Genomic DNA, 25,927 nt, shown 5'->3' with positions numbered 1-25,927 from the left:
TATTTTATGCAGGTCTATAAAAAAAATAATAAAAAAAGATCCAAGTAGACGTTTACCTTTTCTATCGACCGACACGACCTAGTCGACATCGATGGACTTCACTACATCCGCCATGATCGATACTCTTTCATCTACATCGATCGATATGGTATCGATAAGGTATAACGTTCTAACTTGTTCAAATTCGTTAATTATACTTATGATTTTTATAAACTCCGATTGTTTTACACTAGCGACAGTGTAATTTAAGTCTGGGGGGATTACTAAGGATTTTCTATTATTTTGAGTTTTTTTATTAAAAATGTTTTTAAAATTTTTTTATTGAGTCAAGAAGGGGACAATGATCTTAATGATATTACCTTATCATTTTCTACACCAGTTTTAGATTTATTGATTACAGAAGTGCTAAAGATACTAAAGTAGATCAACTTGTCTACTATGTTTGCACTTACTGAGATTGTTTGAAGGAACCAAAGCTGACCTCCAACCTAACACTGACATCACCTGCTTGTCTTGGGGCTCGTTATACATAGGATCGAAATCCTCCTACAAGTCTGGAAGGTAAAAAGTCAGTGTGTTTCTTGTTTCCTTCCTTCTCTTTCTTCGGCATCTCAAGATCTAAGTTTATAAATAAAAGATTGATATGACTTCTTGAGAGGCAGAGGGATAGGTAAATTACCGGTGACCACATTATTCTAAATCTCAAGGATGATCACACATTGTGGAAACGAGAGATAGGTAAATTACCTGTGACCCAATTATTCGCTACACTTTGTCAAAATGTATGAGTTACAAATGCAACAATGTCAATGAGATGAAATAGATGGTCTGAATCAGCATAAAAATTCATTGAAATTGAAACTAATAAGAGATTCAGAGAAGAGAAAAGAGGGAATAAGGAAACCAGAGAAGACTTCATGTGTGTTCAGAAACTTGTTTGAGTTGAATCCATGTGTCCTGTGATCGATACTCCCAAGGTAAAGCTACACTTTTATTTTATGCAAAGAAATGAGGTTAGTAGAGGAACTTTTAGACATGATTGGTTAAGTTGCTGGCTAGGAGAATTCAGTTGCTAGACTAGGATATTGTATAGTGCACTTTTTTTGATTAGGATGTCTATAATTTGGATTGCACTACTAGAGAGATATGATTTTGAATGATAGACATATTGAGTTCCTGCTGTTTTCAAACATTTTCCAAAGACTACCAGTTGTTTTTGCTTGAGGATAAGCAAAAGGTTAAGTCTGGGGAGTTGATATACCATGATTTTGACCCACTTTTACCCATGGTATATTGGTATTTTAGGATATATTCTATCCATTTTTGGTCTTTATTGCATAATTATAGGTTCATGAGCTAATGATTTTGGAGAAAGACCGTATCGACCATTCGAGGTCGACAAGGAGAGGCGCGCGTCGATCGATGACATTTAGTGCTATCGATCGACACTTAGCCCGGCAGAAGCCCGCATTTGGTCACAGCCGACTTGAAGCCCAAGACACCATCTATTTACTATAATGCCCCTGACGTGTTTTAACCTAATTATTCTAGTATTTAAGTCTTACCTATGTGTTTTGGGAAAAGGGAGGTTTTTCTACAATAGTTTTTAGTTTCATAGTTTTGGTGAGAGAGAGAGTTATCAAAGTGAGAGCGTTCTTGAAAACCATTTATTTATCTATTCTATTTACAGAGCTTTCTATGATTTTGTCTATAACTTGGCTATGTCTTAGTAGACACCTTTGTTAGATTTAGGGTTCAAATAGGTATGATGGATTAACCCAAAATATGATTACCTGAGCATGTGATATTCATCTCAGAAGATCATGCTTAATGCTTGTGTAGGAGTAGCTAACCTACCCATGAATACAAAGATATAATCCTTGGATCTATCTTCTTTGAGCCAGCAGTTTTCCTGGAACAAGCGACAGCTGACTGGGTGATTGTTTGGTGAACTGTATTCAACCTACGATCGGTAAAGCTTACTAGTAGTGCATTGATCGATACTCCTATAGAGTGATCGATCGGTAGACGCGGGGTAAATGACAATCGATACATGCGACATCATATCGATCGATACATGCGACAGCAAGTCGATCGATACATGCAACGGCATATCGATCGATACCTTAATCTATGACTCGCCAGGGGCGTGTTCATCGGTTCTAGTTATTAGATGGTCGCAACGACAGCTGGGCTATTGCTTAGTTGGGTTCTTTAATATCATGCAAGCATCTCACATAGGAATCATACCTATATAATCCTGATAACTTGAATAGTAACCTTAGATCTGTTGGGGTAAAAAACGGTTAACTCTAAATCAACGGCTAAGATTAATTCTTATTCACGGATTTTCCGCAAAACGTTCGCTGGGAAAAAGACCGGAAGTGAACGAACGAGCGAATCCTGCTCAAAAGCCACTCGCGCGGCAAGTTGAACCACAACGCGAGTCAGCTCGCCCGCGAGTTGAACCATCACATGGGTCAGCTCGCCCGGCGAGTTGAACCATCATGCGGGTCAACTCGCCAAGCGAGATGAACCATCACATGGGTCAGCTCGCCCGGCGAGTTGAACCATCACGCGGGTCAACTCGCCCGGCGAGTTGAACCATCACGCGGGTCAACTCGCCCGGCGAGTTGAACCATCACGCGGGTCAGCTCTCCCGGCGAGTTGAACCATCATGTTGGTCACCTCGTCCGGCGAGTTGCGGGTCAGCTCGCCCGGCGAGCTGAACCGTCACGCGGGTGAGCTCGCCCGGCGAGTTGAACTGTCATGTGGGTCAACTTGCCCGGCGAGTTGAACCGTCACACGGGTCAGGTCGCCCAGCGAGTTGAACCGTCACACGGGTCAGCTCGTCCGACGAGTTGGACCATCACCCGGGTCAGCTCCCCCGACGAGTTGAACCATCATGCGGGTCAGCTCGCCGGCGAGTTGAACCATCATGCGGGTCAGCTCGCCCGGCGAGCTGAACCACGACGTGGGTGTACTCGTTCGGCGAGCTTGACCCGATCCCGGCCTGTACGACTCACTTCGACTCCCGTATCTTCCGTATAGCTGTGATATCCATTCTTCGGGGCCACATACTTCTTGTTTCTTTTCGATTAAAGTTATTCTCGAAATTCTATATCTAAACCCGAGAAATCGTATAAACGCCAAAAGGCCTAAGAACGATCCGCAAGGGTCCAAACTGGTCTAGAGGCCCATCTACGTTCTCAGAAGGGATTCGAGCTCATAGAAGTTATGACGGTTTGTCCTAACTCGCGGAAATACGATAAATGGTAAGTTTCCAAAGATAAATATGAAGATTCGAGGATAACTACGAAGATCAATGAGAAATGGAATATTCCCAAAAAAGATAAACTTGGGCCCAAAGGCAAAGGAATAAACGGGCCACCGACCTAGAGCAACTATATAAGGAGAGCTGGAGCATAAGAAGAGGGGATCCGAAATTTAGACTTAGAAAATTCCTACTAGCTTAGAGAACTTAGAACTTAGGCGGTGTGGGAACCGAAATTCGCACCGTCAAATTATCGTATAAATAAGGAAAGTAGGAATAGCCTAATTTTTCCAGAGGTCCCGGATTTCTGCGGAGCCAACGACAAGTGACCAAACAGACGCAGAAAATATGAAAAGATAACAAAACGAGTTTTACGTAAAGTAGATATATTTTTCGAATTCGCGTAAGAGCGTTGCGATGATTACAAAAGATTGTAAAAGCTTTGACTGCGAGAACTGTCGGCGATTTTTCTAGTTCTTGCCGTCTCAAAACCTTAAACCTAATTGAGTCGCAACTCGATAACAAATGACGAAAACCGTACGAAAAAGGTTTTTTTAAGATTTGGGACTGGACCTTATGAAAGGCTGCCTACGTACCCCTTTCGAGGATCAAGTCAGACGTAGTTCAGTTAGAAAGGATTGAACAAGAGTGCCATCAGAGGCTGTTTACTTTGGCTAAGTTTGGCATTAAAAATATCTATAAAATCGTGGTTTTTATAAATCGAGAGAACTTCCGTTTATCGAAGTTTGAGGGACAGGGTTTGAGTTGTCGTCTCATTCCTGCCTCTCAGATGATCACCGTATCCATGATTGTACAAAGCGAGATTTTTCGTGGTTTACTGATTTACGCGAAGGTTCGTGAAACGGATAAACTTAAGTGAAGAGACAAGTTTTCGAATCTCGCATCGGGTATTGATACTATGTCTGTGAGATGTTAAGTACCAGCAAGGCTGGGTTTAGGGCAAGACCTAGGTTCACTCTCGGACTAAGGCTTTGCGATGACAAATCGGCTTTCGTTTTGCCTGTTTGCGATTTTAACCTGACTCGTACCGATTTAAAATCCGCGAAGTGTTATCGGCTTATATGATTTGTCTAGGTACGAATCGAAGCTACTTCCTTTACGAAGCGCTTAGACGAAATTTCGGTTTTCTTGTATAACGCGCTATGTTATCCTTGTCGGATGTAAGAGAGCCTACCCTTAGGTGGCTTGTCTGTTTAGGACGTTAGAGTTCGTTTGTTGTGATCAGCAACAACGATATGATACCGTTTTGAAGGTGTGTTACAGTTTAGAGTTCCTGAGACGAGAATTTCGTCTGGAATGTTTTGAGGAAAAAATATCCTTCGAGCGTTAGCGACGTCTCGCAGTGCCGAAGGTTGAGTTTTCCATGTGCCGCATTTCGTGTTTGAAATGTTCGCAGGCTTGGAGGTGTTTTGCGATTGTTCGGAGCCAAAAACTGTTGTTTCAGCTTTGGTGCTGAATTTTTTGATTTTCCGGAACTAAGACCGAAGGGTCGCGTAAATTTGTTCCAGGGAAATAGCGTCTTCCTTCACTGTGCTTCGTGAAGTGTTGGCCTCCCGAGGGATTTATTTTGTGTATATTTAAGAATGACTCGTATAGCTCTAGGAGCTTTGTTACGAGTGTTTCTTTTTATGCCGCGTTTTACGGGCATACAGAACTTAATCGATTGATGATAAGTTTAAATCTTCTGTTAACCATATGGTTGTTAGGACTGTGTTTCGTTACGAAGAATTCGTCGTATGATAGTCACTTGGCATTTCACGACAAATCGTGGATTGTCGTTCAGCCGTTAGCCGTTAAGCGGTTGGAGCGGTGTTCGCTCAGTAGTTTTGGATTGGCATGGAGGCTAGGTGCAGTCGTATAGCCAGGGAAGTTGTTGGTAAAGGATCGTCGTAGAATATGTGCGGATTCGGTTGCAGGGTCATTTCCTGCTTGGACGTAGCCGAGGGTAGTAAAAACAGGAATCAGCAACCTTATGGAACAAAAATTATCTACTACTGATATCCGTTGGATCCGTTATTTTATTTTACGAAAGAAAACGGGTTAACCTTTCTTTCGAAGGTTTTTCTTTCTTTAGGAAGCAGGACGAGTGTGCCTTAGAATGCGTGGCGATCATTTCTCGGTTTTTTCGAGAGACTAGATCGGTTTGCATGCTCTGCCTGGAAAGTCAAGGAACAATGGAATAAGACTGGAAAATTTGCCTAAGACTTAGCCTGCTAGACTATCCACCTACGTTCTAAGTTCCCTAAATTTTCCTAAGACTTAGCTTGCTAGACCATCCACCTAGGTTCTAGTCGGACGTACCTTAGTCTCATTGATGATTCGAGATTGCCTCCTCTTCCTTCTTCTTCTCCTCTTTTCTTCTGATTTTATCGAAAGTTTATTAGGCGTTTAGGAATGGCCACTTTCGATTCAACGTCAAAGGACTTCGAAAAGTTAGTTATCGAATTTTATATGAATTGGTTTTCGATGAATTTCTGACGAGAATATCAGAATGAGGAAGGGATATCAAGGTCCAAGTTCGTCCTCGTTTCTTCGTATCTCTGGTTTTACCAAATTGACCAGGTGTGCTTTGTATATTGTTTAAAACTCTATCAAACGTTATGAATAGATGTTTTTGACTCAACGTGGTGGAATCTGGTAAAATCACATTGTGTTTTATGCATCGAAGGAATTTTACGAAATCGTTGAACCAAAGGGAGGAGAAGCAGACAAAGAGGGGAGTTTTGGAAAGACGGGTCAATGGACAAGGCGTCACTCGAGTGAGGCTCTCAGTTCGTCAGACTGTGAGCGAACTGGTCCTGTTCCAGATTCGATATTGTTTGGCTTTATGAATGATGTTTCGTAAAATATGGCTGAGCTTGATCTTACGAAAGCTGTTTCCTAAAACGCTGTCGAGCTTTTTATTTTTCGAGAGTTATTCCACAACTGTTGCCAAGTTAATTTTACGGGAAGTCGTTTCGTAAAATTGTTGTCGAGTTTAATTGTACAAAATCCTTCTCGGGAAATATTGTCGAGTATTATTTTACAAAAAGTGTTCCGTAAAATGTTATCGAACTTAATATCAGAAATCCTTGCTGCGGTGAGGCATAATTTTGGTGACTAAACTTAATCATAAACTTTCTCGTTTCCGTAGGATTGACCCGAAGGAGTTTTGAGTAGTTTTTCGAAAGTAAGCTTAGTAGAGAACAGTCGAGAGTCCGCAACGAGCAAAATCTTAGGTGTCAGAAAACGTCTTAGCAGTGAGGGATATGATCTTTCGTTTTGGATTTGTTTAGGCTTTTTTTAGTCTTCGTTAACCAAATTAAGTTTCGAGTGATTTTATAGAAATCACTCCATTTTTTTGAAACTGGTTGAGAAGGATGGCGAGCTGGTCGGGACAGAGTCGAGACAAACCACATTCACAACGGGAGTTGCTCAGAAGAGTTGTTTGGAAGAAGTACGGTAAATGTATCGGTCTTCCGAATGAATCCCAATTCCTCGTATAGTTAAGATGATTGGTGTTTTAGAATAACCGTAATCGTTTTATACGATGAATTGCAATCCATTCGTTAGCCGGACCTTCCGAGTTTTTTCCGTAACTTTGCCGATCGTTCTGATCGAATGAAATGAGGGTTTTAGATTCACGGTTTTAAGAGTTTGCACTACGTGGCTTCGAGCGAGGATGCAAAGTACGTGATTGGACTAGTGTTGTCGGGATGGTTTCACGAGGAATCGGCCGCACTCGCTGAACGACCAGCAGCCCGGCGCCCAGGACCGTGACGTCGGTCTGGCCACCCGGCGCCAGCGAGTGACAGCAAGCCGAGACGAGTCCCACTTGTTTTCGTCGTAAAATCTCAACGGAAACTCCGATTGAGACGAAACGAAAAGCGTTTCGAAGAGGAATCAAAGGAGAACACAAAGGAGGACTCCTTTGAGGCCTGACAGGTCGCTATAGCGAGTGTGAATGTCATCTCGGTCTCTATAGCGAGTGGAAGGGAGCCAAGATGAGTCCAACTTGTTTTCGTCGTAAAATCTCAACGGAAACTCCGATTGAGACGAAACGAAAAGCGTTTCGAAGAGGAATCAAAGGAGAACACAAATGAGGACTCCTTTGAGGCCTGACAGGTCGCTACAGCGAGTGTGGATGTCATCTCGGTCGCTATAGCGAGTGGAAGGGAGTCAAGACGATTCCAAATTGTTTTTGATGCGGCCATCAAACCAGTGTTCGAACCAGAAGTCAACCAACCTGCTCAAACCGGCCACTTTGGAGGTACCAGCGACAGAGGTCCAGTCCCAGGCGAATATCTCAACCATAAAAAGGTCTTTTGTCATGCATCCAATTTTCCTAGAAGGCCAACTCATGAAGGATTCACTGAGGCTTGGAATTACAAGAAAAGATTCACGGAGGAAGAAGTTATGAATTTTACAAACCGGAGGTTCCCCAGCCCATCCATCTGCGAGTACCCGACTTTTGAATGAGATTCAAGCCCGATGAAGAAGCGGCCTGAACCAAAGCCGATCATAGGATTCAAGAGGAGTCTCTCAGCGTTCCAGAAAGCCAAATATCAGGAGAAATTGCCACGGAAATCAGGAGTTATGCCCAATTTGCCAGAACCGGGCAAACCAGTTCTACACTTGCCTCAATTGGAAGCTAACCGGTTCAATCAGCTTCAAACCAGACATTGGCGTCCAGAAGATCATTTCAACCAATCAGGAGGTATTCCAGGAATCCTTATCTACGCCAGAGCCCAGGAGATCAGTTGGTTCAATGAAGACTCACTTAAATCAAACCGGAGCTATTTATGGAAAGATTGGACAATCTTTCGGTTTGATTATTTTTCAAGCAATTCCAAACCGACCAGAAGACATTAGGACTAAACCAGGACGTCCAGGAGACATTATAGGAGTCCAAGAAGAGTTCTACAAGTTCCTACTATGCACCAGCCCCCATTGGATCAGGAGGATCCACACTTACACCAAACTGCTTTATTTGGAGAATCTTGCAATAAAGCTCCAACAGCTCTTTTCTCTTCAGATCAGGCACGACATCAGCTCATTCCAGACAATAAAGGAGATTCCCAGGAAGCTCACTTATCCCCTTAAACCATCCAGGTTCAAGAAGATATCAAGATACAAGATCATCTCTTTTCAAAGGCCACAAATCAAGCTAAAGGCTAGTATCATGGAGCCATCAAAGCCTTTGCTTCCAAGATTTTTATTTCAAGTTTATTTCTTTCCTTTAGTCAATTTTAGACTGTTAGAGTGTTATTCTGTCGAGCCTATATAAGCTCAGTCCCTTTCATCTTTGTAAATCACCCTTGAATTTTATGAATGAAAATGCAGTTTTCTAGTTTTCTTAAAACTATTGTTTCAAGTCTTTAGAGTTTGTGAGAAGCAGCTCCAGAGTAACCAGGCTTATCAAAGTCTCCTTTCACAGAGCTTTTTGGTGTCTATTCAATCCATTTCGTCCATCATCCCATCTGGTTGAGAGATTCAATCAAACCTTCATCCGCAAATCCACTTCAATCCATCATTCGATCAAGCTGAGAGTGATACACATCCAGCAGCTTGATTCCACCATATCTATCCTTTATCTTTGTCTATTTATTCTGATTTATTCTTCATATCATTAGCATCTCATTCATCTTCTATTTGTTTCTGTTTTGTTTCATAAAAACTCATAAAAATCTATCTTTTTTGTTTTCAGGTTGAACCTCAGTTTATCAAGTCTTAAAGTCTGATTTCCAGGCTGTATCATTTGGTATCAGAGCCTAAGTTCCTGACTAAGGTGATATCTATCCTTGCATATCATATTTGCTTGCATTTGTTTTTCATTTATAAATCAAAAAGCCATAAAAACAGTTTCTGCATTTTTGTGTTCTTGTTGCATTCAAAAAAAAAAATATAAAAAGAGGAAGACAAGTTTATTTTCGTGTAGATCATCTAGGATTCTAATTTTTTTTTCATTAGCTTGTTTACATTCATTGCCCAGCTCCCCTTGCCATTTTTAGATTTTGTGCATTCATTTCAAAAAAAAAAAAAATCTGCATTTTACATTTTTTTGATTCTTGCATTGAAAAGTAAAAAAAAAAAGCATATCATTTTAATTTCGTGCATATCATATTTGTTTCATCATTTTGATATTTGCATTTATAAAAAAAAAGTGTTTGCATTTATTTGTTTCCATTTGAAAAAGTCAAAAAAATCTGCATTTTAAGTTGTTTCCATATCTTCTTGCATTGCATATCAAATCTGAAAATTCAAAAAAAAAATCATCCTAGTTTTTGTTTCATATCATATTAGTTGATCCATTTCGTGATTGCATCAGAAAATAAAAATAAAAAGTTTTTATTGCATCTTAGATTATTTCATTTTGGTTTATCATTTGCATATCGGTTTAGTGTAAATTTCATTGTTGCATTTGTTTCATTTTTGTTCCGACCAGAATTTCCCTATTCTTCACTTGATCTTTGAGATTGTTTGAAGGAAGAAATGGGATTGAAAGAACCAGGCCAAATCATAGAGACCACACTGAGCCAGCAATTGCAGCTTTACAAAAGCTCAAAGAGGAGATTGCTCGGTTGGAGAAAGGAACGAAGGCACAAGGCCAACGTACACAGCCAGAAAAAAGAAGATTTGGAGATGCACCTGAGGCTGTCTATGTCGATCCCAAGTCACCAGATCCTACAAGGATCAATCAAACTCTAATTTCTAAAACCCACAACCATCATGTTGTTAATTCTCGGTTTGGTTATAACTCTTTTGCTGATAAAATTGAACTCTTTAAATTTTCAGGAAAAAGAGGTTATCTTAGATGGGAAAGAAACCTTGATGAATGGTTTCACTACAACAACATCCTGAAGGAAGAAAAGCTAGCTTATGTCATTGATCATCTAAAAGGAGATTCCTTTAAATGGTGAGTTCAAGAAGTAGATGGTAGATGGTTTTACAAGGAGCCAACTATCAAAACGTGGGGATCACTTAAGAGAGCCATGAGGTATGAGTTTGCACCAGGTCTTACAAGATCTCAAATCAAGGAGAAGTACCCAAGGAGGTATCCAACTCATGGTTCCCAAGAAGCAAGAAAAGCTGTCCACAAAGAGGGTCAAAGAACCTTGTCTCAACAAGCCAACTTTCAGCCAAACCAGGGGCACGCCGTTGTCCATTGTTTAGACCAGAAAAGGGACATCCTAAGGGCCAGGGAGGTGAGTAAAAATTTCGGCCAAGACACCTGGAGCAGACACAAAGAAGAGCCAGACAAACCAGTACTTCAAGCAAAGGCTATGGTAAGTCCAATACTTGATAAATTAGTTTATAAATCATCTTCCACTGGTATGAGTCACTTGCCTTTGTCAAAGGATGTTAAGACAGGTCTTGAGGTCCAGATAAACACATTCCCCACATCCTTATTGGAATCAGAAGTTGTCCATGATTTATGTCAAGAATAAAGAGATTCCAAACCCAAAGAGAGAAGAGGCACCAAGCCAAGGTAAGTCTTCTAACTCTAAGGATTTAAAAGAGCAGATATGTTATAAATGTCATAAAAGAGGACACTTTGCTGTAGTTTGTCCAAATAAGAAAGCATTGAAAGAAAAATCACTAGAAGAGAAAACAGATTTATCTATAAAAAGTGATAGTTATATTCAATCTGATTTATTGGTTCAAAATTCTTGTGTGATGCACTTGTCTTTGTCAAAAGGTGTTGTAACAGGACTTAAGGAGCAAGAATTCATAGGAGATGAACCACAAGGCGTGACTCTTGTGATGGACCAGAAGATAGTTCAAGACACAAAGAAGTCCATGATGCTTAATGAAGCAAAACAGTATTAGAAGTATCACACCAAGGTAAGTGTTTAACACCACCTTTAGATACTAGTACTGATGTGTGTGTTCTTGGAACAGGGAGTAGAAAGGAAGACTATATTCTTACTGATGTTCCAAGTAAGGAACCAGACCATAAGGTAAGTCATGAACCATCTCACATGAGGAACCCAAAATCTGAACAATTGATTGTTCAAATTCCAAAACCTATGGTAAGCTTAATTTTTGATCAGCATGTTCTTAATATTTCCATGAAGAGATTAATCCACTTTTCTTGTCCAAGAGAATGTGAAATATTTTCAGGAACCAAGGGGGAGTACACTGCCCAAAAAGAAGAGACACAATCCATGATGTTACAAGATGCTGATTTAATGCCATTAGAAGTCAGCCAAAGAAAGGGATGTGTTTCTAATTTAAAATCATCCCTATTACTTGATTATTCAGATATGACTCACTTGTCTTTGCCAGAGAGTTTTGATCCAGGAATAAGACAAGAAGATGATCATACCAGCCTAGGTAAAAAGGTGCAAGAAAGGCAGCCATCAATCCAAAGCTGTCCAAAGAAGAATTTAATTCTTCATCATGCTGATGCACCTATGGTAAATTCGACCACAACACATTCTGTTCATACATCTCCAGTATTAGATATAATTAATTTGGTCTTTGTCCAGAATGTTGAGAATTTTTCAGGCTGCAAAGAAGAAAGCTTTAAAGAAATCCCACCGGATAATCTTTTATTGCTTGGAGAATCAGTCTCAAAGATGGTCAGAACCATCAACTCCAAAAGTGTGGAGAACCATCAGCTCCAGAAGAAAAGAAATGACAATGTCCAGGCCAGAGGCGTGATCATTTCCCATCTTTTTAAAGAAGAGCCACCAGATGCACAACCCATTACCAAACCGAAATTGTATCAAGGTAAGGTTCTAAACTCCCAAAAGAGAATGAAACCTGACTTGCTCTATTGTGGTGTATCAGGTTATCCAGTTTTGAGGTCAAAACCTTCACAAGGTGGAGGGAATGATGCGGCCATCAAACCAGTGGTCGAACCAGAGGTCAACCAACCTGTCCAAACCGGCCACTTTGGAGGTACCAGCGACAGAGGTACAGTCCCAGGCGAATATCTCTACCACCAAAAGGTCTTTTGTCATGAATCCAATTTTTCTAGAAGGCTAACTCATGAAGGATTCACCTTGAATGTCGTACATCCATGTGAGTAATCTCACTAATAGGGTTTGCTAAGATCTAAGGTCCCTTGGGGCCTGATCCAGCTAGTATGCCCCTTTAAGTACATTGGAGTTCCTATAACCCCTTTAGCCGTAACTAATAATGTATTTTATATGCTTAGTCCGGAGACGTTATCGCATACATATGAGTAGGAAACCAGTGTACTTAAATATATAATAGTAATAGTAGTAGTATAGAAAGCTTGATCCGAGGACCTTACTTTAGAAATGATAGAATTTGAGACGCACGGCGTTCCAGCAGTTATGTTGGACCTTGCCGTCGCTGTCTTGCAGCTTATATGCTCATGCCCCCTGCACCTCTATTACCTTATAAGGATCCTCTCATCCGGGGGAGAGTTTTCCGGGTGATTTGTCCCTGGTATAGTCGCAGACTCATCTTAGGACCCAGTCCCCTTTCTGGAAGGTCATGGATCTGACCTTCTTATTGTAGCTCTTGGCTACTTCAATTGATAGGACGCATTTCTAAGGCAGGCCGCCTCTCTTTTTTCATCGAGTAGGTCTAGACTTAGGGACATTAGCTCGTTGTTCTCTTCCTGGGAGAGGAATTCGGAGACCATAGTCCTGACGTGCACCTCTGTGGGTATCACTGCTTCAGCACCATAGACAAGTGAGAAAGGAGTCTCTTAGGTAGCCGTTTTTGGGGTTGTCCGATAGGCCCAAATTACTCCGTGTAACTCTTCTGCCCATCGCCTATGGGCGTCCTCCAGGCGCTTCTTGAGCATGTTTACCACTGTCTTGTTGGTGGACTCCGTTTGCCCGTTTGATTGGGGGTGTCGTGGTGCTGAATAGGAGAGTTTGATGTTCCAGTCCTTGCAAAAATTTCTGAAGTTGTAGCTTGTGAACTGGGTTCCGTTGTCGGTGACGATTTCGTGAGGGGTTCCGAAGCGTGTGATCACGTTTGTCCATAGGAACTTCCGGATCTGGAGATCCGTTATCTTGGCTAGTGCTTAAGCTTCCACCCATTTTGTGAAATAGTCAGTCACAACTAGGAGGAAGACCTTTTGCCCCGGTGACATGGGAAATTTCCCCACGATGTCCATGCCCCATTTCCGGATGGGCCAAGGGGAGCTCAGGGATTTGAGGTTCTCTGGTGGAAGATTGGAGACCGGTGTGTGCTATTGGCATTGGTCGCAGAGTTTAGCTTGTTTGAGGGCGTCTCTCGCCATGGTTGGCCAATAGTATCCGGCCTTTCTGGCTCTAAGTACCAAGTTTCGACCACTGGAATGGGAACTGCATTCTCCTTCGTGGAGCTCTTCTAGGTTCCTGGCGGCTTCTCTTGAGGTGAGACATCGTAGGTAAGGTCCCGAGAAGGACCTTCTGTATATGTTTTCCTTCGGAAAGACAATATCTGGCTGCTTGCCTTCTTATCTTTCGACTTTCATCTTGATCTGCAGGCAAGGTGTCATGCCTGAGGTAGTCGGTGATGGGAGTCATCCAGCTTTCTCCTTCATCCACTACGGATACTTCTTCGGGGTCCGCCTATTTTCCGTTGCGGGCCATTGAAGCACTAGCAATGGGATGCTCATATGACTCGTGGTTTCTAGGGCGGACCCTAGATTAGCTAAAGTGCGGCTTGGGAATTATGTTCCCTAGGGATCTGAGTGAGCTTACAGTTTCGGAATCTGTCGAGCAGACGTTTAGCTACTGACCATGCTCGGATATTTCGCCTGATAATCTCCTTGAACCTGGCTTATGATTAGCTGTGAGTCGCTGAAGACATGGATGTCTTCCATTCCCATCTGTTTGGCGAGTGTCAGCCCTGCTATTAGTGCTTCGTACTCAGCCACAATTTTTGTTGCTTTGAAGTTGCATCGTACTGTTATGGTATTTTTGTGTAGGGTCATTTTAGTACTACGGAACACTAGAAGATTTGTATGAAATGCAAGGAATTGAGGCTAGAAGAGATGTATTATTGAGTATTGTGTATGGGACTACAACGTTTGGTGTATAAACCCTAGTTCTAATCGCCTAAACTCTAATCTCTTAGCCTCTGAAAGTCGATCTCTTCTTCTAGGGTTTGGGCTTCCCTTTTATAGTTGTAGACGTCGGTTTAAAGTAGGGCGAACTCTTCCATAATCGGAAAAATGGAAGTTTCCCCTTAGGTGGAAAACTTCTATTTTGCTCCAAGGGTTGGTCTGATCAAGGGGGTCGGACCTATAGCAGGGGTCGGTCCCTGGTTTCTTCTTTAGGCAAGGGTCTGGAAGTCGAGGACCTATCTGGAAGCTGGAGAAAACTTATGCCTGAATATTTTTCCCCAACAGTTTGCCCCTTAATCCTTGATTTTCTCGTGGGAATCAAGGGATAACATGTGTTCTTGGACCTTGTCTCGATAGTTTTCTCTCTGAGCTGGAGATAGCTTCAGATACCTTAATCCTTCGTGTTGAGTTAGGCCGGGACCTTGTTGATGATTGAGGCGATCTAGCAGGGTATGATCCACGTGATCGAATGGACCTTTGATCGTAAAAAAGGAAACGAGAAAAAACCCTAGCCGTTGCGCCGGAAGATTTAAGGCGGCGAGATCTTCTTGGTGGGGTTTTTGGAAATTTCCCGAAAAAGGATTATGGGAGATTTTCCAATTTCCGTTCCTTCCTTTTTCTCGACGGATATCCTTTTCGCCGATCCTTTTTTCCTTTCTTATGATTAAATGGAAAATCTTTTCGGATATATATATATATATATATATATGAATGCTCTGGCGTCCTTGAATGATATAGACCCGAACCAGAACCGCTACCCTTGTTTGAGACAAATGACGAATGATCAGACTTTCCTTGGAGCGCTCCCAGCCTCTCGTGTTAGTGGTCACGTTAGGCCTCGGTATATTTTTGGTGATCCCTTTGCTTCTCCTTTCCCGTCTCCAGGAATGACTTCGAGAGCGGGTAGTGAAGATGCTCCTATGGCTCCCTTGCGACAACGTCGCTTTCGTTCCTTTAATGATGACGACGAAGACGGTCCAAGATCGGATATCAGGGCGGAAGATCTAATTGGAATCCGCAAGAGGTATTCGCTTCTTGACTCGTTGGAGCTAAGGTGTGCGGACGAATTCGAGCGAGCCCCTGATGGTGGGACCGGCGAGATAGCTATTTTCGAGGCCTATCTGGAAGTAGGCTTCAGAGGTGACATTCCTTTTCTGATAGCGGAGGTAGCGTCATACTTCGGATTCTCTTCTTTGCAGCTTACACCGGCAACATGGCGTACTTTAATGGCTATTCAGGTATTGGGCGAATTTCACAGTATCCCCCTCGGATTACCTGAAATTTTGTACTCCTACTCCTTTCTTCCTCTGTCGAGCAAGAAAGGTTTTTATCAAATCTGGTATCGGGACGGTGAACCTTTGGTAGACGAACCTCCTAGGAGTATCCGGGGGAGCTTCCTATCAAACGACCCCTAGAATAGGAGATACATGTTTATGAAGATCAATGATGCTCCGCGCTATCCGCTCTTCTGGCGATCCGTTGTTATGTTTCTTCTGTTCCTGTTAAGATAGATCTTGTACCACCGCCTTTTGTCATGTAACGTTTTTGCAGAGATCTTTCGGCCTGTATTCCCTGCTGGCGAGACTTTGGTAAAATTGGCGAAAGGCATTCCCATGTGGTTTTGTTGGATTCTATTTCTGATGAGTCAGACATCTTTACGCCATAGTCGTATTTGGGTAAAATAACTTCTCTTTCCCTTCGATGGATATGGATACGATTCTAACCCCTTGCTGTTCTGATTCCAGGTGGGATTCCTAGAGCTTCAATATCATCGGTGTATGATGAATATTGTAGAGCCAAGCCTCAAAGGAGACAATCTCATGCATCGTCTTCTATCGTCTCTTCGGTTGCAACTTCCTCGACTCCGAGGAGTGCTGGGGGTAACAAGTTGTTTGGTCTGCGCCAGTGATACTGCTCAAATTACCCTATAAAGCTTACTCTCTCAAATAAGAGGTTCAGCTGTAGTACTTAGGTATCGAATCACGAGGACCTATGGAACCAATTAAATCTAATCAATTAATCAATCCTAGGTGAAGTTGGTTTTAATAATGAAATGTAAATGACAATTCCTAAAACGGGCAAGGTAGTTTCTCTAACTATTAATATGATGGTTGTTTAAATGATTAATGAAGAGTGCTAGACTTAGGGCTTTTATTCAGGAATGAAAATTATAATACCTATAAATGCCTATCAAGTTGCTTGAATGATACTATAGAACTCAGCCGCTTAATTCTCAGTGATGTCTCACTGGTTAAATAATCTAGATCTTTGTCCTCAACTGTCGTATGTTGACCAGAAAAAGAGTCGATCGATATCCTTTAGAGATATCGAGCGATACACCTTTCGCAGCGCCGATCGATTCACCTGTCGGGATATCGATCGACGGCTTCTAGAAATGCCTAGGCGCGAGCCGATAATGAACACTAGGTCTCAAGGAGGGCGGTTAGCTCTTCTCCAAGGAGACACTAGTTCAAATAGATAATTCAAGATATCAAAGATCCTAGTTGTTGGGCCCAAATATGGCCCGTTAGCTGACAATAAAACCAAAACAAGTATTGGGCTGAGACAAATCCCGACGCGTATCGGTGACCTTAGCTAAGGTTTAATACGAAGCCGGAGGCTGGAAGCTAAGGGCAATCTTCGAAGAAGCTGTTGCCAATCCTTCAAGTCGCGGAGGAGATCTCGGGAACCAGTTGGTGACGATCAAGCGGAACCTGAGGCTATTTAAAGAGGAAGTCAATCAAGAAAAGGATTCATTCAGCCGATATTCAACTGGATACTCTGAAAACATTCTCATTCTTATTACATTCTCATTGTCTTTGTAATCATAAAAGATCATCCTTTGTAATCACTCTTTCATAAAAACCATCAATACAAATCGAAGTTCATTCAACAAGTTATTACGGGATTCAGCCCGCGTTATCTTTCCCTAACCTTTTCATAAAACTTTAACCTGATCTAAAATTCAGGAGGTGAGTTTAATCCCTCACAATTGGCGCCGTCTGTGGGGAAGAAACAATCGAATCCCTTACCCTAACTTTTCAAAGCTCCCCGGCAACGGCGCCAAATTTGATACTGCTCAAATTACCCTATAGAGCTTACTCTCTCAAATAAGAGGTTCAGCTGTAGTACTTAGGGATCGAATCACGAGGAACTAGGGAACCAATTAAATCTAATCAATTAATCAATCCTAGGTGAAGTTGGTTTTAATAATGAAATGTAAATTACAATTCCTAAAATGAGCAAGGTAGTTGTTCCAACTAACAATATGATGGTTGTTTAAATGATTAATGAAGAGTGCTAGACTTAGGGCTTTTATTCAGGAATGGAAATTATAATACCTATAAATGCCTAACAATTTTTTTGTAAGATACTATAGAACTCAGCCGCTTAATTCTCAGTGATGTCTTACTGGTTAAATAATCTAGATCTTTGTCCTCAACTGTCGTATGTTGACCAGAAAAAGAGTCGATCGATATCCTTTAGGATATCGAGCGATACACCTTCGCAGCGCCGATCGATTCACCTGTCGGGATATCGATCGACGGCTTCTAGATATGCCTAGGCGCGAGCCGATAATGAACACTAGGTCTCAAGGAGGGCGGTTAGCTCTTCTCCAAGGAGACACTAGTTCAAATAGATAATTCAAGATATCAAAGATCCTAGTTGTTGGGCCCAAATATGGCCCGTTAGCTGACGATAAACCCAAAACAAGTATTGGGCTGAGACAAATCCCGACGCGTATCGGTGACCTTAGCTAAGGTTTAATACGAAGCCGGAGGCTGGAAGCTAAGGGCAATCTTCGAAGAGGTCACGATGAAGAGGAAGCTCACATCATAACAGAAGGAGCGCAGGACCCGGTCAAAGGGAAGCTGTTGCCAATCCCTCAAGTCGCGGAGGAGATCTCGGGAACCAGTTGGTGACGATCAAGCGGAACCTGAGGCTATTTAAAGAGGAAGTCAATCAGAAAAGGATTCATTCAACGATATTCAACTGGATACTCTGAAAACATTCTCATTCTTATTACATTCTCATTGTCTTTGTAATCATAAAAGATCATCCTTTGTAATCACTCTTTCATAAAAACATCAATACAAATCGAAGTTCATTCAACAAGTTATTACGGGATTCAGCCCGCGTTATCTTTCCCTAACCTTTTCATAAAACTTTAACCTGATCTAAAATTCAGGAGGTGAGTTTAATCCCTCACAATTGGTGCCGTCTGTGGGGAAGAAACAATCGAATCCCTTACCCTAACTTGAGGATGAATCCTACCGATCAGACAACAAATCCGTCTCACCTTAACCTCCCGATTCAGAGCGATGGCTCACAGAACGATGGAGGCTCTACTCTCGTAACCTCGGAGCCTCGACGTGGTGACCACCGATCTGGGCAACAGCCTCCAGTTAGCGCTCGAACGAGCCAGACTGCAACCGGAACTACTAACCCGAGATCATCAAGTGGAACCGCCCCCGGGCTTCCAGTCACCGAGAATCCTCAGCAGCAAGACGTTCCGAATCAAACGGAGGCTCAGCTTTCTGAGATTCGTCAGATGATGATGCAACTGGTAGACAAAGCTCACGAAAGTGAGCGTACAATGCATCAGCTAGCTGTTCGACAGCAACGATTCGAAGAGATAACTAGATCTCTAAACACAACAGCCCAACCACCGCAACGTCAACCTCCGGGGGTCACTTTCAGAGATCGATTGACCGATCCCTCATTTCCCCGAGGACGTTTAGACTTTTCTCCTGATAGCACTGCTCCGGAAGGACGGGGATCTGCTTTCCAGACACCTCATACTGGGACAGCTCCCGTGTTTAACCCACCTATCACCAGTGCTATGGGAAGTAACGTAGCGACAACCAGCTCCACACCCAGTCAGATTGCTGACCGGAGCACTCGCTTACCTCCTCCGCCGCCTGATTTTAGGTCTGGAGCAGGAGTATCCTTCCCATCCGGGGGCAGAACATCAGCTTCGGTTTATCAAACCAGAAGATCAACCCCGAATGGGGACGGGTATCAAAGGGTAAACTCCGATAACCCAAGAGCTGGTGAGCGACTTAGCCCACCAACTGCATGGGAAGATGAACCAACACGATTCCATCAGGAACCTGCCCGTCGGGTACCTAATAACGACCCAAATGTCCTTCCTCTAGAGGGACCTGAAGCTATCCGCAGGTATATGGAACGAACTCACGCAGCTCTCCAAAAATTGGGAGCTCAAGTCCACAAAGTTGCCAGTTCACTGACAGAGTTGCCAGTCCCCAAATCGATAGCTTGATTGAAGAAACCCGTGGGACTCCATTCACTGACAGAGTTGCCAGTTCTTACATAAGGGATACCCGAAAAATTAGAATTCCCGAGTATGATGGGACTTCTGACCCAAAGGCATATTTGAGAGCCTTCCGATTAGCTATCGTAAAAGCCCATTTTACACAAGAAGAATGTGAAGCAGGTTACTGCAGGACATTCGCCGAAAACCTGGTTGGAACAGCTCTTGAGTGGTTCTCTGGTCTCGAACCAGCCTCAATAGACAGCTTCGATCAGTTAACTAACGCCTTCATGAAGCAGTATTCGACCCATATCCTGAAGCAAGCCTCTGAGGCCGACCTCTGGAAGGTCAGACAAGGAATGGGGGACTCGCTACGAGTCTACATCGAGAAATTCAGAGCAGTGAGAACTAAGCTCTCGAATCCCAACGACCAAGTCGCCATCGAGGCCTTTAGAAGAGGTCTATGGTATAAATCAGAGTTCTGGTCGGAGCTAACACTCAATACTCCTCCAACTATCGATGATGCTCTTCATAAAGCCACTAGATATATTACTTTGGAGGAGGAGACAGCTGCACTGGATAAACTCCACAAGAAACCTCAGAATCACCCGAAAGGTGAATCCTCAGAGACAAAGGGACCTCATAAAAGGGGAAACCTCCAAAACAATCAGACTCAGGGAGAACATTCCTATGCAATCGAGGAGGACAAGGAAGAAAAACCTGTCGCCGCAGCAAACAAAACTCCCTGGTCAAAAGGCTTTGATAAGAACAAACATTGCTTCTATCACGATCGAGAAGGGCACTCAACAGAAGAATGTTGGGACCTCCAACGACAGCTGGCAGCTAAATTCGCAGCTGGAGAAATAAAGGGCGTGGACCTTAAAAAACCACCACCTTATCAGAAAAGAGGTCCCAGAGACACCTCTCCAAAGCGCGAGAGGTCACCTGAGAAGGAGACCGATTCGCCACCTCCAGCTCCCAAGAAAAGAGTCGACATGATTCTTGGAAAATTCCCCCAAGGAAAAAGTCTACAAGTCGAAGCTCTCTTGAGCAAGCCGTCCCCTCAATCGAGCCCCAACTTGAGGGTGGACTGTATCCTTGGAGGATCAGATATATGTCAAGACTCCGTCAACTCCATTAAGAATCATGTACGGAAGGCTGTGTCTAATACTGGACCTAAGCCTCCTAACCCCGAGTCCAATACTAAGATTTCTCTCTGGGAAAGCGAGACCTCAAACCTTGACAGACCTCACGATGATGCGCTTATCGTCACCCTGAATATCGCAGGATACGAGGTTCCTAAACTCATGATAGACACAGGAAGCTCTGTTGACCTTATTTTCTACAATACCCTAAAAGGGATGGAAATAGACGACTACAAAATTATTGGCCAAAAAGCTAACCTCGTAGGTTTCTCCAGAGAGACAGCTACCTCATTGGGGACTATCAAGCTCCCAATCATAGCTGGCGGAGTAATGAAAATGACCAACTTAGTAGTCATCGACAGACCTTCCCCGTTCCATGTGATCTTGGGAAGACCTTGGATCCACAAAATGAAGGCAGTAGCCTCGACTTATCATCAATGCGTGAAATTTCCAACACCTGAAGGGATAAGTACCGTACACGGTAGCCAGAAGATATCCAGGATCTGTTACTTGGGAGGATTCGAAATCCTCAAAAAGTCCCCCCAATAGCAATTACAGATCCAGGAGGGTCGCGAAATGCAACAAAATATTCGAGGCCCTCCTAAGAACCTCACCGAAAAAGTTTGCATTGACGACTCAAATCCTGAAAGACAGGTGAGCATCGGATCTGAGCTACCTCTTGAGACAAAAAAGGAGCTCATTGACTTCCTGAAAAGCAATGTCAAAACCTTTGCATGGTCCACCAATGACATGAAAGGCATTGATCCGAACGTCACCACCCATAAACTAAAAGTAGACCCCGCTTTCAAACCGATCAAACAAAAGCGTCGCAAGCTGGGCCTCGAAAAGGCTCAAGCTGTTAACGACGAAGTTGACCGACTTACGAAAGCTGGGTCCATTCGAGAGGTACACTACCCTGACTGGTTAGCTAACCCGGTAGTTGTAAAGAAGAAAAACGGGAAATGGAGAATCTGTATAGACTTCACCGACCTAAACAAAGCCTGCCCTAAAGACAGCTTCCCGTTACCTCACATCGACCGCCTGGTTGAAGCAACAACTGGCCATCGACTCCTATCCTTCATGGATGCCTTCTCAGGATACAACCAAATCATGATGGATCCCGAGGACCAGGAGAAAACTGCATTCATAACCGAACGAGGAACCTATTGTTATAAGGTTATGCCATTCGGGTTAAAGAACGCAGGAGCTACCTATCAGAGGCTAGTAAATAAGATGTTTGCTAGGCAACTCGAAAAAACCATGGAGGTCTATATTGACGATATGCTAGTCAAATCCTCAGCTGGAGAAGACCATATCTCCCACTTAAGGGAATGCTTCGATATCCTCAATAAATACGATATGAAGCTCAATCCCATAAAATGTACCTTCGGGGTACCCTCAGGCGAGTTCTTAGGCTATCTCGTAACCGAAAGAGGCATTGAAGCCAACCCGCAGCAGATAGCAACCTTCTTAGAAATGCCGTCACCTAAGACAACCAGAGAGGTACATAGATTGACTGGACGAATCGCAGCATTAAATCGATTCATATCCAAGTCCACCGATAAGTGCCTCCCATTCTACAAACTTCTAAGAAATAATAAGAAGTTCTTATGGGACGAGAAATGTGAGGAAGCCTTCAAACAATTGAAAGCTTACCTCTCTGAACCTCCGATCTTATCCAAACCTGTAGTAGGAGAGCCACTGTACCTGTACCTCGCCGTATCAACTGCTGCAGTTAGCGGCGTGCTGGTACGAGAGGAACAAAACGAACAAAGACCTGTCTATTACACCAGTAAGAGTTTGATAGACGCCGAAACAAGGTACCATGCAATGGAAAAGTTAGCACTAGCAGTTGTAACAGCTGCCAGAAAATTGCGACCTTACTTCCAATCGCACTCGATCGTCGTAATGACCTCACAACCATTACGAATGATATTGCACAGCCCCAGCCAGTCAGGACGATTGGCTAAATGGGCCATAGAGCTCAGTGAATACGACATCGAGTTCAGACCTCGAGCAGCAGCAAAGGCTCAGGTCCTTGCCGACTTTGTCATTGAGCTAGCATCCGAGCAATTAGACTCCGAAGTAGAATCTCCAAAATGGAGCCTGTATGTCGACGGAGCCTCATCCAAACAGGGCTCCAGTGTCGGTCTAAGGCTGACCTCTTCAGCAGGAGAAACCATCGAGCAGTCCTATAGGCTCGGATTCAGCGCCTCAAACAACGAAGATGAATATGAAGCACTAATCGCAGGGTTGAAACTCGCCCTAAGCCTCGGAATCCGAGAGCTAAACGCTTATAGTGATTCACAGCTAGTAGCTAGTCAGTTTCACGGAGAATATGAAACGAGGGACGAAAGAATGGGGGCATATCTCGAAGTCGTCCAGAACCTCACTAGGCAGTTCGACAAATTCGAGCTAACAAGGATCCCACGAGGAGAGAACTCCTCAGCAGATGCGTTGGCTGCTTTAGCCTCCACATCAGACCCCCTCGTAAAACGGATCATACCCGTAGAAGGAATCGAAAAACCAAGCATCGACATAGCTACTAATGCTGAGATAGACAGCAAGCTAAAAGAGCAACCCGAAGGTACCTGCCCTGAAACGGTAGCTACCCAAGTTCTCACAACATTTTGGTTCCCAAAAGCCAAAATACGTAGCTCTAAAAAGCATACTTCCGAGAACACAATCCAAAATACGAAAAACAATGAAGGTATTCCCCGAAATTCAGACTCCTTGGAGCCTAATCTCACGAATACCTCTGGGGGCACCAACTCAGACCCACTCGTCTGCAGAGTCAAAACCAGAAGCCGCTCAGCTTTTAAAAATTCATCTGGGGACACCATCCAGACCCCGGGGAATAACGAAGAAACTGGAGGTATTCCTCAGAATTTAGACTCCCCGGAGCCTAATCCTACGAATACCTCCGGGGGCACCACGACACCAGGTCCCGAACAGGAACCTCCCTCGTCTCTTCATAGCAAAATTATAGGGAGAGAGGATTGGAGAATACCAATCACGCAATACATCCTGGAGGGAAAGACTCCACCCAATAAATGGGAGGCTCGAAGCTCAAAGCATTAAGCGCGAGATACTGCATAATCGAGTCTGTCCTCCACAAACGAAGCGTTTTCGGACCTTACCTAAGATGCGTCTGTGGGAACCGAAATTCGCACTGTCGATTTTGATTAAGTAAAACGGAGGAAAGCTAAGTAAACCTAACTTTCCCTGAAGGTCCGGATTCTCTGCGACAACCAACGACAAGTGATCAAATAAATGCGGAAAGGTTTTATTAAGATTTGAGACTGGACCTTAAGGAAGGCTGCCTACGTACCCCTTTCGAGGATCAAGTCGGACGTAGTTCAGTTGGAAAGATTTGAACAAGAGATCGAACTGCCTGGCGGAGTTCATCTAGTACGAGCGTTTGTCATAGAAACGGGCGTGTCGAGAATAACGCCTAGGGTTTCTGTGTGCGGAACTCTGAGTAAAAGAATTGTTAGATTCTTCCGAAGGAACAGAAGTCTGCGGACAAGATGAAGGTAGAACGAGAGGCGGCCAGACGTCCTAGGTCATGCCTTGCTAGTCTAACCACCTAAGTTCTAAGTTCCCTCAGTCTAAAATCTCGGATCTGCTTTCCTTCTAGGATTTTTGCTCTCTCTTAATGATTTTCGCTCTGCCTTTCCTTCTCTCCCAAAGCTCCTTTATATACTCCTTCTTATGACGGTCTATTCTCCTTTCTGGGCCGCAAGGCGGGCTTTTTTACATTTTCGTCGGCCTCCATGTTTATCGGGAAACTTGACATTTATCTTCGGGAAACTTGACATTTATCCTTCCGGAAATTTAGCATTTATCTTGTTACGTAAAGATAAACGTAAATCGTCGTATCCATCTCAGATAATCGTAAACGGACTGTCCGATCGCGTTTGGTCCCTTTCGGACCGTGTCTAGGACTTCCGTTGTTTTCTACGATTTCTTCGGAAGATCTTCAATCCTTCGTAGAGTTGAGATGAGTGGTGTCTCAAGATAACCATCACTGTTTCGCACGAAGAATTTAAGATCTTCCTTCCCGTTGATATCTTACGAGTTTCCGAAGTGTTTCCGACGATCTTAGTTTGGAGTAAGAGCGGGAGTTTTGTACGCGGAATCTCAACGATTCGTTCCGCGAAAACTTGGGAAAGACGCAAAGTACAGACTTCTGACGGCCGGGGCCTAGAACTTATGCACGGAAGCTTATCATCCGACGACCCGAGCCAGCACGGGGCTAGCCGCCCGGCGGCCATGGCCAGCACGGGCGCTAGCCGCCGGCGGCCACGGCCAGCACGGGGCTAGCCGCCCGCGGCCACGGCCAGCACGAGCGCTAGCCGCCGGCGGCCACGGCCAGCACGGGGCTAGCCGCCCGGCGGCCACGGCCAGCACGGGCGCTAGCCGCCGGCGGCCACGGCCAGCACGGGGCTAGCCGCCGGCGGCCACGGCCAGCACGGGGCTAGCCGCCGGCGGCCACGGCCAGCACGGGCGCTAGCCGCCGGCGGCCACGGCCAGCACGGGGGCTAGCCGCCCGGCGGCTACGGACCAGCACGTGCGTCTCGACGAGGGCTTCGATTTGATATGTTGATCGTTTTCTGGGTCCTCACGGTTTGAGAGAACGGACTCTTTGAAGTTTCCCGGCGGCCAGGACCAGCACGGGGGCTTAGCCGCCCGGCGGCCAGGACCAGCACGGGGGCTAGCCGCCGGCGGCCAGGACCAGCACGTGCGTCTCGACGAGGGCTTCGATTTGATATCTCGATCGTTCTCTGGATCCTCACGGTTTGAGAGAACGGGTTCTTTGAAGTTTCCCGGCGGCCGAACCGGCACGGGGGCTTAGCCGCCCGGCGGCCAGGACCAGCACGGGGGCTAGCCGCCGGCGGCCAGGACCAGCACGTGCGTCTCGACGAGGGCTTCGATTTGATATCTTGATCGTTCTCTGGGTCCTCACGGTTTGAGAGAACGGGCTCTTTGAAGTTTCAAGGCGGATTCCTTGTCGTTCGGCCTATCCAAACTTAGATCACTTCCCGTTTCTTCCTTATACTTTCGTATGACAAATAGACTTAGCCGTTGATTTCGAGATAACCGTTTTTGACCCCAACAGTTAGCCCCCCAGCATGCAAGATGCGGGAGCGATCTGCGGGCGGAAGATTATGAGTTGAAAATCGAAATTT

Source organism: Raphanus sativus, chromosome 4, assembly GCF_000801105.2.
Source record: "Raphanus sativus cultivar WK10039 chromosome 4, ASM80110v3, whole genome shotgun sequence".
Classification (NCBI taxonomy): domain Eukaryota; kingdom Viridiplantae; phylum Streptophyta; class Magnoliopsida; order Brassicales; family Brassicaceae; genus Raphanus; species Raphanus sativus.
This window is presented reverse-complemented; position numbering follows the sequence as displayed.